Genomic DNA, 13,863 nt, shown 5'->3' on the forward strand with positions numbered 1-13,863 from the left:
CCGTCGACGACTGCGAAGACATCCCTCAATTCACGTTCAATATCGGCGAGCTAACATCGTCTGCGCGTCGTCTGCTGAAACCCGTCTGCACGTGCACAACTTTTTGCACCTCCTTGGCGGCTGGTGTCACGGTTCCTTGCAACAAAGCGGCACCCTGACTGCACCCAAATCAATCGCGGACAGCGGTGCAGAGGGCGATGTGAATCAATGGCTTTGGTGCAGTGCACCATGAGCCGGTGCAGGCGGTGCAGTGAACCACAGCTGAATCGAACGCAGCTAATAGTAGGGAGTTTTAGCGTAGCCGGTTAGCCGTACAGCAAGTATGGTAATGCGTTGCCATTGCTACCGTGGCCAGGCTTGCCGAGCCACATTTGCCGTACGGTAGCAACTGCCATAGTTACCGTGTTTACCGTACGGTAGAGGCAAAGCTCTCCAGAACACATACACGCTTATCTGGAAGTAAATGACATTTTAATTCCTTGTCAGCATCACTTTCGTAAAGGCCTTTCTACTATATTACACAACTAATTGAAATAACATGACATATGCAAAAGCATTGATAACCAGAAAAAAATTGGCTTCTCAGATACTAAATTTACTGAAAAACTTCAAATAATTTGTTACTGGCCCTATTCTAAACTAGATCAAAAAGCTATCTTTGTAATCGCATGCAATTTGTTGAAATTAATGAGAAATCAGCTGCAACTAAAGTTCATCGGGAGTACACCCCAAGGAAGTGTCCTAGCGCCAGTATTACTGCCAATATTTATAAATGATCTACCAGCGTGTGTTTCACAGAATATTAAACTTTGCGCAGATGACTGCGTACTTTACCAAGAAATTAACTCTCTTGATGATCATAGAGATAACGCCTTAACAGCAGTGTCCCAGTGGTGCCAGGACTAGCAGATGGATATCAATTTAAAAAATCTCTTCTTTTAACTATACCTAGAAAAAACACACATCAGCTTTTCAGTACATGCTTAATAATAATCATCTTGCATCTCTCCTTGAGCATAAGTACCTTGGTGTGACACTAACCTCTGACTTCAGATGGGATTCGCACGTTAACACCACCACATTTACTGCACTAAAACAACTGTCCTTCATTAACAGATGCCTTAAAATAGCATCGTCTAAAACAAAATTACTTCCATATAAAACTATTGAGTTGAGTTGAGTGGTTGTAAGCTACCGGTGACGTGAGTCAATAGTGACGCCCAAAAAACGTATGTGGTTAACCCGACGAAGGCAAGACTGATCAAGGTCTATGCTCAGCCGCGCATACCATCGTCCCCTACCTGGAAACAGGACGAAGCCAGATTTTTCCACCGAGAGAGTCAACCCATCACCTTGAAGGTAACTTTTAACTGAAAGCAGGGCCTGTCGCGCTAATAGAGCTAAGCGTTTGTGTTGATATCCGGTTAACCAAAGACAAATGTCGTCTGCATGTATCGACATATGGACATGCCTACAATGTTTTTGCACTTTTGCGGGAAGACCAGCCATGACAACATTAAAGAGCGTTGGGGACAGGACACTACCCTGAGGTACCCCTCGCGATACCGCCCTTTCGGAGCTCATTGTACTGCCTAACCGCACTCGAAATTTACGATCACTGAGAAATGAGTGAATGAATCGCAGAAGATAGCCCTGTACGCCTATGACCTGCAGACTATTCAGTATTGAGCTCTGGAGGACGCTATCATAAGCCTTTGATACGTCTAGGAAAATAGCTAGTGTTGAACGTCCGAAAGCACTCTGATGTTCAATGTGGCTTATCATGTCCAGGACGCTATCTTGCCCGCTTAAACCTGTGCGGAATCCAGTCATGCATGTTGGTAGTGGCCCCGCCGCGGTGGCTCAGTGGTTAGGGCGCTCGACTACTGATCCGGAGTTCCCGGGTTCGAACCCGACCGCGGCGGCTGCGTTTTTATGGAGGAAAAACGCTAAGGCGCCCGTGTGCCGTGCGATGTCAGTGCACGTTAAAGATCCCCAGGTGGTCGAAATTATTCCGGAGCCCTCCACTACAGACCTATTTGTTCCTCTCTTCTTTCACTGCCTCCTTTATCTCTTCTCTTACGGCGCGGTTCAGGTGTCCAACGATATATGAGACAGATACTGCGCCATTTCCTTTCCACCAAAAACCAATTATTATTATTATTATTATGTTGGTAGTGCCCTTCTATTCTCAAGCCACCAAGACAAACGCTTACTTGCCATCTTTTCCACGAGCTTAGCCACACAAGGCGTCAGCGATACAGGACGATACGAGGCCGCGTATGTCATCTCTTTGCTGGCCTTCAGCAGTGGGACTACACAAGCCACCGTCCATGAAGGGGGAACGTCACCAGACTCCCACACTCGATTGAGATAGGTTAGGAGCATCTTCCGGTGTTCCAGAGGCAGGTTCTGTAACATTTGATTGGTAATGCCGTCAGGACCTGGTGCACAGCGACGCCGCAGGCTGCGGAGCGCTGTCTGTAGTTCTCGAAGTGTGAACGGGGCGTCCATAACAGACGGAGACGTAGCAGGCAGAGCGCAGGGATGAATGCCTGGCCTGGAATTTATAAATGAATGCATCCGCAAATTCCTCTGCCAAGCACACGAGATATTTCTGCGTGCGCAATGCAAGCGCCTCGAAAGGTTTACTCGGACGAGAGCCACCAGCAAGACTGCCAGCGTCACGCCAAATTCTCGTTATCGGTGAGAACACAGTCAAACTAGCGCAAAAGGATGCCCACTGGGACCTACAGAGCTTGTTCGCATGACGTCTAATGGCAGAGTTGAGCCTGTTGAAAGTTGTCTTCAAGGCTCTGTCGTCCTTCTTCCGCAACAGTTGTCGCTCCGCCCTTCTGCGCGCTGCGCAGAGGTTCCCGAGTTTTAAATCCGGAGTCGGAAAATGATCAGGTAGCTTGAGCGCCGTGGTAGCAGCCATCTTAGCATAAATCATTTTGTCTGTCACATCACCGGAAACACAGGCTAAGTGCTCCCTGTATTTGTCCCCATTAACAACATGGCAAATTTTAGGACCACGCAGATGGAAGTCGGCAGTAAACACAAATATCGGGTAGTGATCAGTTCCCATTCGGTCAGCTCTAGTTGACCACTGCACACGGACGTCAGGTGAATGTAAGGTTAGGTCTTTAGATGTGGGTGAGGTTGGAGGCCGAAAGAAAGTGGGACTTCCGTCATTGGCCACGCACAGGACCAAACTGTCGATGACTTCTACAAGTTGGCGACCGCGAGGATCTGTGTTCCTGTCACACCAGGCAGGGTGGTGGGCGTTGAAGTCACCGCAGATGATTCTGGGTGCTGGGCAGCGGTCACAAAGTTGCTGGAGGAACAAAGCCAAATCGACCTTCTTCCGCGGGGACATGTATACTGATGCAATGGACAGAGTTCGGAAGGCGAGCCGAATCCTCACAGCCACTACCTCAATACTGTCGGTGCAAAGATTGGTGACGTTCAAAGCCACATGAGGAATCTCCCCTCGTATGTAAAGGGCGGCGCTTCCTGCGGGAAAAGACTTTATGCTGCAATTCTTGCGGGCGACGTATCCCGGCAAAGACCTCCCGATTGGCAAGCCAGCCTCCGAGAGGGCCAGTACTGGAACACAGGTCTCTTTCAAGAACAATTTTAGTTCTGCTAATCGACTTATAATCCCAGCGCAGTTCCATTGCATGATAAACAGCACTTTTATAGGGTTTTTAGTTGCAACAGGTTGAAGAAAACTAACCATCTAGGAGTTGAAGTTCTCTGCGAAGGCGGTGATCAAGGTCTCAAAGGAAAGCACCAGCTGTATAAAGTTCTTCAAAGTGCCATGCTGCATCGCTCGGCTATATGAACGCAGGACATCAAACAAAACGCGTAGAAGGTCGGATAGATTCCGGCTTTTGAGCTCCTTATTTTGCTGCACGCACTGGCGCACCACTTCGACAAAAGACGGGGACTGGGACCCACTCTTGGCCACGGTAGCTGGTGTCTGCATCTCTTTTAAGGCAAGGGGATGTCCTCCATGTTGTCGAGTCTTGCTGTGATCTGGTCGCTGAGGAACATGGACACTTTTTGCAGAAGCAGATCGAACAGCCAGCTCACCCTCGGAGGCCGTTGCCGACTTGCTCGGATCAGGTCGTGCAGCGACGTCGCTTCCTACAACGTCCCGAGCTTCCGACTCGAGCGCAGGGAACTCTTCACTTCCATGTATCGGCTTCTCAGTAGGTTGTGGTTTGGGACCACTAATGAAGGACTTGCGACGGTGTAAGGCGCTTACACAGAATGTGCAGCCACTGAAACTCGCTGGATGGTCACCTCCACAATTAGCGCAAGCAAAATCTGCCTTGCACTCTTTGTAATCATGGCCACCACCACACCGCTTGCAACGTTGATCTTTGCTGCAAACTCTCGCTACATGTCCAAAGCGTTGGCACCTGAAGCACCGGGGAGGAGTTTCAACGAACTCGTGGACTGCATGTTTGGTGAAACCAAGGTCAATTATTCCAGGGCGCTCGGTGTTGGGAGCAAACGTTAGCACAATAGAGTTTGTAGGCTTCGCTGCCCATTGTTGTTCTCCAGGCTCCACCCGGCGCATTAACCGTCGCACGTGCAGAACTCCTTGCGGTTTCAAGAAGTCAAGAAGGGCACTTTCCGAATACCACACTGGTCCTCCCCTTATAACACATGTGTTAGTCATGTAGGAGTGTGGCAACAGGGCTTGAACTCGTACGCCACCGATCTGAGAGCACCGCAGAAGAATGTCTACTTGCTCTTCCGTTGAGATATATAGATGAAGAGCCCCTTGCGTTGTGAAGCGACTGCGAATCGGAGCAGATCCCAGTAGTACTTTAATATCATCGAACAGCCTGATAGGGTTCCACTCTCTGAAATCAACACCTTTCTCTTTTGGCTGAACTATCACTGGGATGCCGACTGTCCGGTGCTTCCGATGACTCACCACTTTGAAGCCATCGTTGTCCATTTCCGCCATGTCAGCCACTTTCTCGTCAGAGGCGACGATAGTTGAGTCGTCCCCACTGAGCGATGATGACGCACTGCACTGCTGGACGTCCCTGATGACTGGCAGATCCCCGCCATGTGATGCCACGGCCGCCTCCGCCCCACTGGGCTCCTTCGGATGGCGCTGCCCCTTTAAGGATACTGGCGCCGGAGCTGCCGTACCCTTCCCGTAGAGACAGTACCGCCTTAAAAACGCGGCCGTCTTCCAAGGATGGAAATAACCTAGTTAATAACTAGAAAACAAGGCAAAATTACTGAGCTGAGGTGACAACAGATCGAGCAGCGTCGTCTTCCTCTTCACTGCCCCCCATATAAAAAACTATTGTCAGACCGTTGTTAAGGGAAACCAAGCATTGTGGGCGTACTGTAGAATCGGTCCGATAAAGCTATTGTCAGACCGATTCTACAGTACGCCCCCAATGCTTGGTTTCCCTTAACAACAAGCTCATTAAAATCTTGAAGGGGTGCAGAGAAAGGCACTAAGATGTTTATACAATAAACACTCCTTTGTAGATTCACCAACAGAATTACTAAAACGCACAGAACTCCTAACCCAAGAAAACAGCAAAATTTGCACGACTTAAAATTATGTATCAGCTAATACACAATCAACTAAAAGTGCTTGTTACAAAATACATATAGACCGACAAGACCAGATCGACCCGCCACAACCTCGCACACAAATTAAACGTGTTTCCATTCCATACTGACATAATTGAATACTCATTTCTTCCATGGGCTACACGCGAATGGACCAATCTAAACACAGATATTACAAACAGGTCATCATTTAGTGCCCTGGTCATAGACCGCCTATTTCTTTTGCAGTAATTATTCTCATTTTCAACACTTCTTTTTTCTGCCGTTTTACAGTGTTGTTTGTGCCGCGACTGAAAATACAGCACTGACTGCAGCCAATTTCCTTTTTGGTATCCTTGTCACCATGTTTGTAGCCTGTAATTTCTACCTCAATGTTGAACTACTTCTTGAATTCTCTAACCGATTTTTTAACTATTTTTGCCATATGTTTAAGTAGTTGTACTTATCAATGCGTGCAACACACCCGATTTACTGATTTGTTGTATGTATCATTCAGAGCCCTTCCTGTTACAGTCCCTGATGGGATTCACAGTATCAAATAAAAAAAATTTTCATCCACACCTTTCTAACCTGGGCATCACCATCCTGGGCGTCACAGCTGGCACTACTACTGTGCTTGCACCGGGTCCATACAGCAATCCAGTGAGCAACTATGGTAATGCAGAGGTTGAAAAGACTACAGCGCTGCAAATGCGGAACACATGTCTGCTAGCTGTACTGTGCACATCCTAGAAAAAGGACAGCTGCACTCCATAGCTACATAACCTGTTCCGCTCAAATATGTCAAGATATAACAAATTACTTGTTAACTGCATTCACAAAATAGCTGTTAGTATATAAGCAAAAAGAATACACTTCTTCAGGCTTTTTCATTCACTGCAGGTTTTCATGGTTATGAAGCAATACAATTTTTTTCTCACAAAGGCCTTGACTTTTGTTTTATTGAATAGTTAATAAAAACGTTCAACTGCTTCAAATGTATCATGAATAGATTGGGAAACTACACACATTACTCACAACCTACTTTCAGAGTCACAGCATGGCTGCTTCAATATTGGAATGCACACCAATTCCTTGTGAAGCAACTCACACAACTGCGAGACCTGAAGTTTCACCCAGAGGCATTTACAAGAACATTTTATGTCTAAGTATTTACAGTTTTTTGGCAAGACAGGAAGATAAATAGTCCAGAGCAATGTGTTTTGGCCTTGGTAAAAAACCACTCTCTATTATTGCTCGTCCTTCTTGCAGCACTTGAACGTTGCACGAGACATAAAAATGTGAACTCAATATATGTACCTTGTTCCAGGTGCCGAATACAATGTTAGCAACAGTACGGCAGCGATGCAACATTTGCTTTCACTGCAATACAGCATGTCATTCAACTTCTTTTTCAACAAGATACATTTATCTGACGTCAATAACAGGTGAGCAAGTTGGCAGAGTTTTTAAGTTTGGGAACTTGCAACTGTGAAAAAGCTAGGGGCATTGAAAGACTGTCTCTTACAATGAAAGCAGAATAAAAACCTGAAAAAGCCTCATAAAGGTCGCAAAGGGTTATGATTATTTAAGTAGTCTTCTCAGTATGCCATTTGTTTCATTTTTGCTGAATGACTTCATAACAACTGCTTTCAAACAGCAGTGAATCAGCCATACACCAATATTTGCAATGAATTACTACTAACTTGAACCAAAAATTACAATTCCTTCTCGTAAACAATCACGGTAATGTTTGACCACATACATACCTTTACGACTTATGAGCAGGCCTTGCAGAATATTTTAGCAAATGAAAAACTGTGTGTGGCAATAATTTACTTCACATAAAACGTCAGACAAATTTAGGGCAGTACATCTGACTTGCCTCCAGTGAACATTTTACCTCTTTAATCACAATGCCTTCCTGTGATGTTCAACTGTTTTCACATGAAGAATGAGGACTATTGCATTCAAATTTTCAGTAAAAAAATGAAATAGATGAACAAAGCTCGCAATAAACAGCATTCATCATCTCTTCTTTCAGATGGGATGTTCAACAATTAACACTGCTGATTGCACATGATCATACCAAATGCAGCATATGATAGAATGCAAAAGTAAACAAGCCCTCAACACATACACACAACACAACTCTTGCTTAGATATGTCAAACTCTAGATGACTACTACTAGATGTTCATAACAGATGAATGCGAAACTAAGAATCAGCTCTGATGATCCAGTGAGAAAACTGCTGTAGCTAAGCTGAAAATGAGCTCTCAATTTATAAACCCAAAAATAATGTGCACGTCTCCTCCACAAGGCCAAATGAAAGGTGCATACTAAAACCAGTACTCTAGAAAAATGCACAAAAAGGAAAGGCGCCTAAACTCTGTTGACTGGCAGGTGCCTTCTTCCCAGGGCAGCTATGCTGAGCAAGGCAGTAATGCCGTGTCCTCCCTCGCAATAGCAAAATGGAACAGCTCCACACCAAAATTCAGTGGCGAAAGCAAGCATTGAACCTGGCTCCAAACGGAATGATCCAGGCAGATACTGAAAGAAAAATTGGAGGCTGCAGCTCTGCAGAGCCAGCCCAAACAGGGAACACGTAACGTGCTGCACAAATGAGTCTTGACTGAAGCAGAGTGCACAGCTGCTGTGGCAATGTCCTCTGAAAAGTTTGTTCTTGTTGCTTGAGAAAAATAACTGTCACAGCACCACAACTGCTGCTAGCTTTTGAAAAGCTGCCTCCAGAGCAATACCAGAAGCACAGTCAGGGGCAACAGTGCTTGCCGTTGGTTCAGGTGCAAAAAAGAGGGTGCTGTGTTGAATACTGGGCAGAATGGGCACTGGTAGGAGCCACACACGTGACAGATGCTGAGTGCGTACAGGTTATACACTTTAAACATTGACTCGTTGAACCGCTCTGCAAGTGAAAGAGTAAATAAGACATATCAGATGCAAAGTAATACATAAAGTAAAAGAAAAGCATTTTACAAAAGAATGGACATAATGCTTCCGTTAGAGGGACACTGAAGACAAATAAAATTTGACCAACATCACCCGACTGTCCCGTTATAATGACAAAGATGCTACTTTAACTGCAAACAGAGCTTTTATAAGCAAGAATAGACTAAATAATTAAATACTCGTATTGCTGCCACAGGCCATTTTCACAAGTGTTTTTGATGGCATCAAGTTATTGTTTTGTTTTCAGATTTCTGAGGCGAGACCACACTGCAATTCACTTATATTCGGTGATCATGAAGTCTCTAATACACTCAACGTGACATCATTAATGCCAGGAATTTTAACTGAGTGGTGGGAATGACTACTCCATTTTTAACTCTGAATTTCTCAGCTATAAATGCATATTTCTCTGTGGATCAAATGCCAAAGGAGGCAAAAAAAGCTAAACAATCAAATTTTACTGAAAGCAAAAATTGAGTGGGACTGCCTTAAGTATCCCATTAATAACAATGGCACGTTTGACTGACATCAAACATGCCTGAGAAACCTTTTGAAAATATGGTGAACGCTTCATAGCCCAGTGACGAAATTTACAAAGAACACACAAGTAAAAAGCAATCCCTATGAATACAGTTCTGAATATTCAATTTGATCACAACACCACCAGCCATTATTGTCAGTATTTAAGGTAAGAGTTGTCACAGCTGACATAAGCTGTAGCTAGGCCAGGTACTTTGTTTTGAACTGAAAAACACTGATGAACACCTGCAGGTAAAATATATATGGAATCGGTGAAAACCGAAAAACACCAGTTTCTGGGCATGTTAAGGCTTGCTGATGGCCATTTTACCCACGAAACTTTCATACTCCATTCCTGTTCAAAAGGCAGAATGCTGAGGAGCCACTCATAATAGAACCATCAATATGTTAAACCCACGTTGATAAGAATGTTGCTGTAAGGCTCCGCTTCCTTGTTCACAGTGTAGGATTAAGTTTTTTGTCATTAGTAACGAATTTTACTGGTCGATGCGCGGAACTGTCCTATTTTATGTATAGCAAATAAAGCTCAGATTCAGCCAAGCTCATGGGCAAAAGAAATGGCCATCTCGGCGAAAAGAACTTGATCGTGGCTCCCGTGGAGAGCCGCCGGGAATTACGATGTAAGTTCAATGCTTTCTATCATTTATTAGGTCTTGAATAAAAGCCACATGATAGTTTCCTTTCAGGCACTTGCCAACGTTGTGAAGCACTAGCATCCAATACTAACACCACCAGATAGAAGGGATAAAAGATGAAATCACTTGCCTAAACTCTAGAATACTCTTAAAAGCCCCTGATAATGGACTTTCCATATGACTTTCCATAGTGCAGAACCTATATGCGAGACGCGCCCTTTCCTTGGTGTAACAGTTGTCGCCCTGCTAAAGAAGTGGAACCAGGCGGCAGCAGCAGCAGCAGGCCACTCAAATATGGCAGGCCAATGAACACATGAGAACATGATAGATAAGGGCCTAAAAATGTAGCCTGCAGCATTTTTCAACATTTTACAAAATGCTCAGGTGAGTTGCTTGCGAACATCCAGCGGAACACCCACTATGAGTTGCACTTCACAGGTGACCCGGCCCTATATTGATGACCAAATTGTTGTCCCTTGTGAAAAACTTATGTTTCTAGAGAAATTTGAGCACTGCGACTAGACCTACAGACTGGTAGTGCGGGACAAATGCAGATGAAGTTTCAACATCATCATCATCATCAGGCCGACTACACCCACTGCAGGACAAAGGCCTCTCCCACATATCTCCAATTAACCCTGTCGTGTGCCAGCTGTGGCCACCCTATCCCCGCAAACTTCTTAATCACGTCCGTCCACCCAACTTTCTGCCACCCCCTGCTACACTTTCCTTCCCTTGGAGTTAAGTCTGTTACTCTCAAGGACCATTGGTTGTCTTGCCTTCGCATTACATGCCCTGCCCAAGCCCATTTCTTTCTCTTGATTTCAGCTAGGATGTCATTAACCCGTGTTTCATCCCTTACCCACTCTGCCCGCTTCCGGTCTCTTAACGTTATACCTATAAGTTTTCTTTCCATAGCCCGCTGCGCTATCCTTAACATAAGTTGAACCTTTTTGTTAGCCTCCACATTTCTGCCCCATAGGTGAGTGCCGGTAAGATACAGCTGTTGTATACTTCTCTGATGATAATGATGAATTATTAATGGCGCAAGGACAGCTTTAGCCAAAGAGCTTCATTGCACAAATTGGTTTTCACTGCACAAGGTTGGGTCAAAGACCCATTTCCCAAGCATTTCACCCTAAATAAGCCGAGCACCAGGCAGGGGAAAACTTGTAGCCATTGTATTACCGGTGGGTACCCGGCGGCGCTGGGGATCAAACCTTGCCCCTCCCGCATGCGAGACGGATGCTCAAACCATTAGGCCACCGCTGCGGTTTGTATACTTCTCTCTTGAGGGATATTGGTAAACTGCCATTCATGATCTGAGAGAACCTGCTAAATGCACTCCACCCCATTCTTATTCTTCTAGTTATTTTATTCTCGTGACTCGGATGTGCGGTCGCTGCCTGACCTAAGTTGACGTATTACGTTACCACTCCCAGCACCTCGCTACCAATTGTAAACTACTGTTCCCTTCTGAGACTGTTGAACATTACTTTGGTTTTCTGCATATTAATTTTTAGACCCACAGTACTGCTCTGCCTGTCTTAAGTCATTGATCATGTTTTGCAGTTCATCTCCTAAATGACTTAGCAAGGCAATGTCATCAGCGAATCGCAGATTACTAAAGCTATTCGCCATTAACTCTTATCCCCAACTATTCAAAATCCAGGCCTCTGAATAGTTCCTGTAAACAGGTGGTGAATAGCATTGGTGAGATTGTGTCTCCCTGCCTGACACCCTTTCTTATTAGAATTTTATTAATGACTTCATGGAGGTCTATGGTAGCTGCGCGCCCGCTACATATATCTTCAGGCATTTTTACATAAGGCTTTTCTACATCCTGATTCCGCAATGCCTGCTTGACTGCTGAAGTTTCGACTGAGTAAAATGCTTTTTCGTAATCTATAAAGGCTATATATAGGGGCTGGTTATACTCTGCGCATTTCTCTATCACCTGATTGAGAATGTGAATATGATCTATTGTCGAGTACCCTTCTAAGGTTGCCCTCACTCTCTTAGTGATTACCTCAGTAAATGCCTTATAGGCAACGGACAGTAAGCTGATCGGTCTGTAATTTTTCCAAGTCCTTGTCGTCTCCTTTCTTATGAATTAAGATGATGTTAGCTTTCTTCCAAGCTTCTGGAATGCTCGGCCGTTGCGTATACAGGGTGGCTAGTTTTTCAAGCACAAACTCCCCTCCGTCCTTCGACAGGTTTGCTGTTACCTGATCTACACCAGCCGCTTCCCCATTTGCATTGCTCCTAAGGCTTTCAATACTGGTGGGATGTCCCAGTGTTGTTTGGTGCTGCCTCTCTCATTAACGACTTGATTACAATGGCTACTGTATAGATTTTTGTAGAACTCCTCGGCTAGCTTAACTATCTTATGCATTTTACTAATGAAATCACCCTCTTTGTCTCTAAAGAATACATCTGGTTTCTGACTATGCCTAGTTTCCTCTTCACAGGTTTTAGGCTACTTGCATTCTTTAGAGCATGCTCAATTCTCTCTATGCTAAATTTCCTTGTTTCGGCTACCTTGTGCTTATTTAACTTTGATAGCTCTACCAGTTCTATTCTCTCTGTGGGGTTCGACGTCTTCACGCTTTGGTGTTTCTTAATCACATCTTTCATCTCCTGAGATAGCTTGCCGGTATCCCGTCGAACCAACCTAAAACTAGAGGAATTCAGGACATTGTTGCAGAACAGATATTCAACTTTAACTGAGGATGACAATGTTAATATTCATGCAATGAATGCTAATCTCATAGCTATCATTATGGAATGTGCAGTAGAAGTTTTAGCCAGAGCTCAAACCTTGCTATGCACCAACTTTTTGGAAGCTATGCACCAACTTGCCCCAAAAAATGTTTTATTAAAAACTTGTGTAGGACCATTACTGTTGTTGTCGCTCCATTGTATTGAAAGCTACATGCTTACAACTAGTCCATATTGCCCCGGTGTCCTTTAACATCTGAAGTACTAAAGTTGACTGAGGATTTTCGAACTCGAGGGCTGTCAACAAAAGCATGCTAACTCAATCGTGTCTCAACAAGTCTACTACTACAACCAACTGTGCATAGCATGTGTACCAATTAAGTACAAATACTGAAGCTCTTTGATTCTATCATATCCCCTTCGTAAACTTTCTAGTGTTTTTAATCCCCCCGATATATGGGAAAAATCCTTCCCAGTCCAACTGCATGGTTTATGGAACCATTCCCAGTTGGTTTCAGTTGGAGCCAAATGGGAATTCAATTGGCCCCAGCAGGAAGCAACTGGGAATTTTTCATAAACCTGTTGGACTGGGAAAGATTTTCACCGGGAGATCATTTCTAGTGTTTGCACAGTACAATTAACTGAAAAAATAGCAGATGGTTTAGCATGGCTATGTGCAGAATACCGTGCAGTCGCACTAGTTACGGTTGACACTTAAGGTCGTTACATGCTGTGAATGTGAAAGTTTGACCTAAAGGCTTTTACCATAAAGGCCTTTGAGCTAAAGGCCTTTTTTACCCAGAAGGCATTTACCATGAAGGCCTGCCAGGTGGCAGGTTGCCCACCACTCGGAGTCCAGGTGGGCCGCCTGCCACAAAGCAGGCTTCAGGGCCGTACGTATGCCCGAAATCGGAAAATGCGCCTAGCAGTGCACCCCACTAGAACACTAATTCTACAAAAAAATAAATGCCAAAAAGTACCCACTAAATTTTCTCACAAATAAACACCGGAAGGTTCATGGCCTAGCTGTAGCAAGAACTGGGTATCTGACTGCATATACAGTTGAGATTATTTATAACGAACCTGACGGTGGCACAGATTACATTCATTGAGTCAGAGTAAGTGGATTTCTCATTGTACAGCCAGAAAATACGAAGTCTAATAAAACTGGCATTTATTTCTCACAAAAATACACCAGGGCATTTCCTTGCAGTATATTCAGAGTCTTACTTTACGGTGGAAGAATAAGAAAGGTGTGGGAATGGCTCCATGTTTCCACGGGGTGTAAGTGCAAGAGATTTGCATCACCCAACAAGAGATGGCACAACTTGTTGGTGACTATGGGGCCATAGGCCATCCCAAAAAGCACACATTAAACGCCTTCTTTCACTGTCAGGTCGTGA

General features: G+C 44.6%; 1 pseudogene; it reads right to left on the reverse strand.

The window, feature by feature from the left end:
* Positions 1-8,323: 8,323 nt before the first annotated feature.
* Positions 8,324-13,863, reverse strand: part of LOC144114159 (CD109 antigen-like) — an 81,834-nt pseudogene continuing 76,294 nt past the window's right edge.

This window comes from Amblyomma americanum, chromosome 1 (genome assembly GCF_052857255.1).
Source record: "Amblyomma americanum isolate KBUSLIRL-KWMA chromosome 1, ASM5285725v1, whole genome shotgun sequence".
Classification (NCBI taxonomy): Eukaryota; Metazoa; Arthropoda; class Arachnida; order Ixodida; family Ixodidae; genus Amblyomma; species Amblyomma americanum.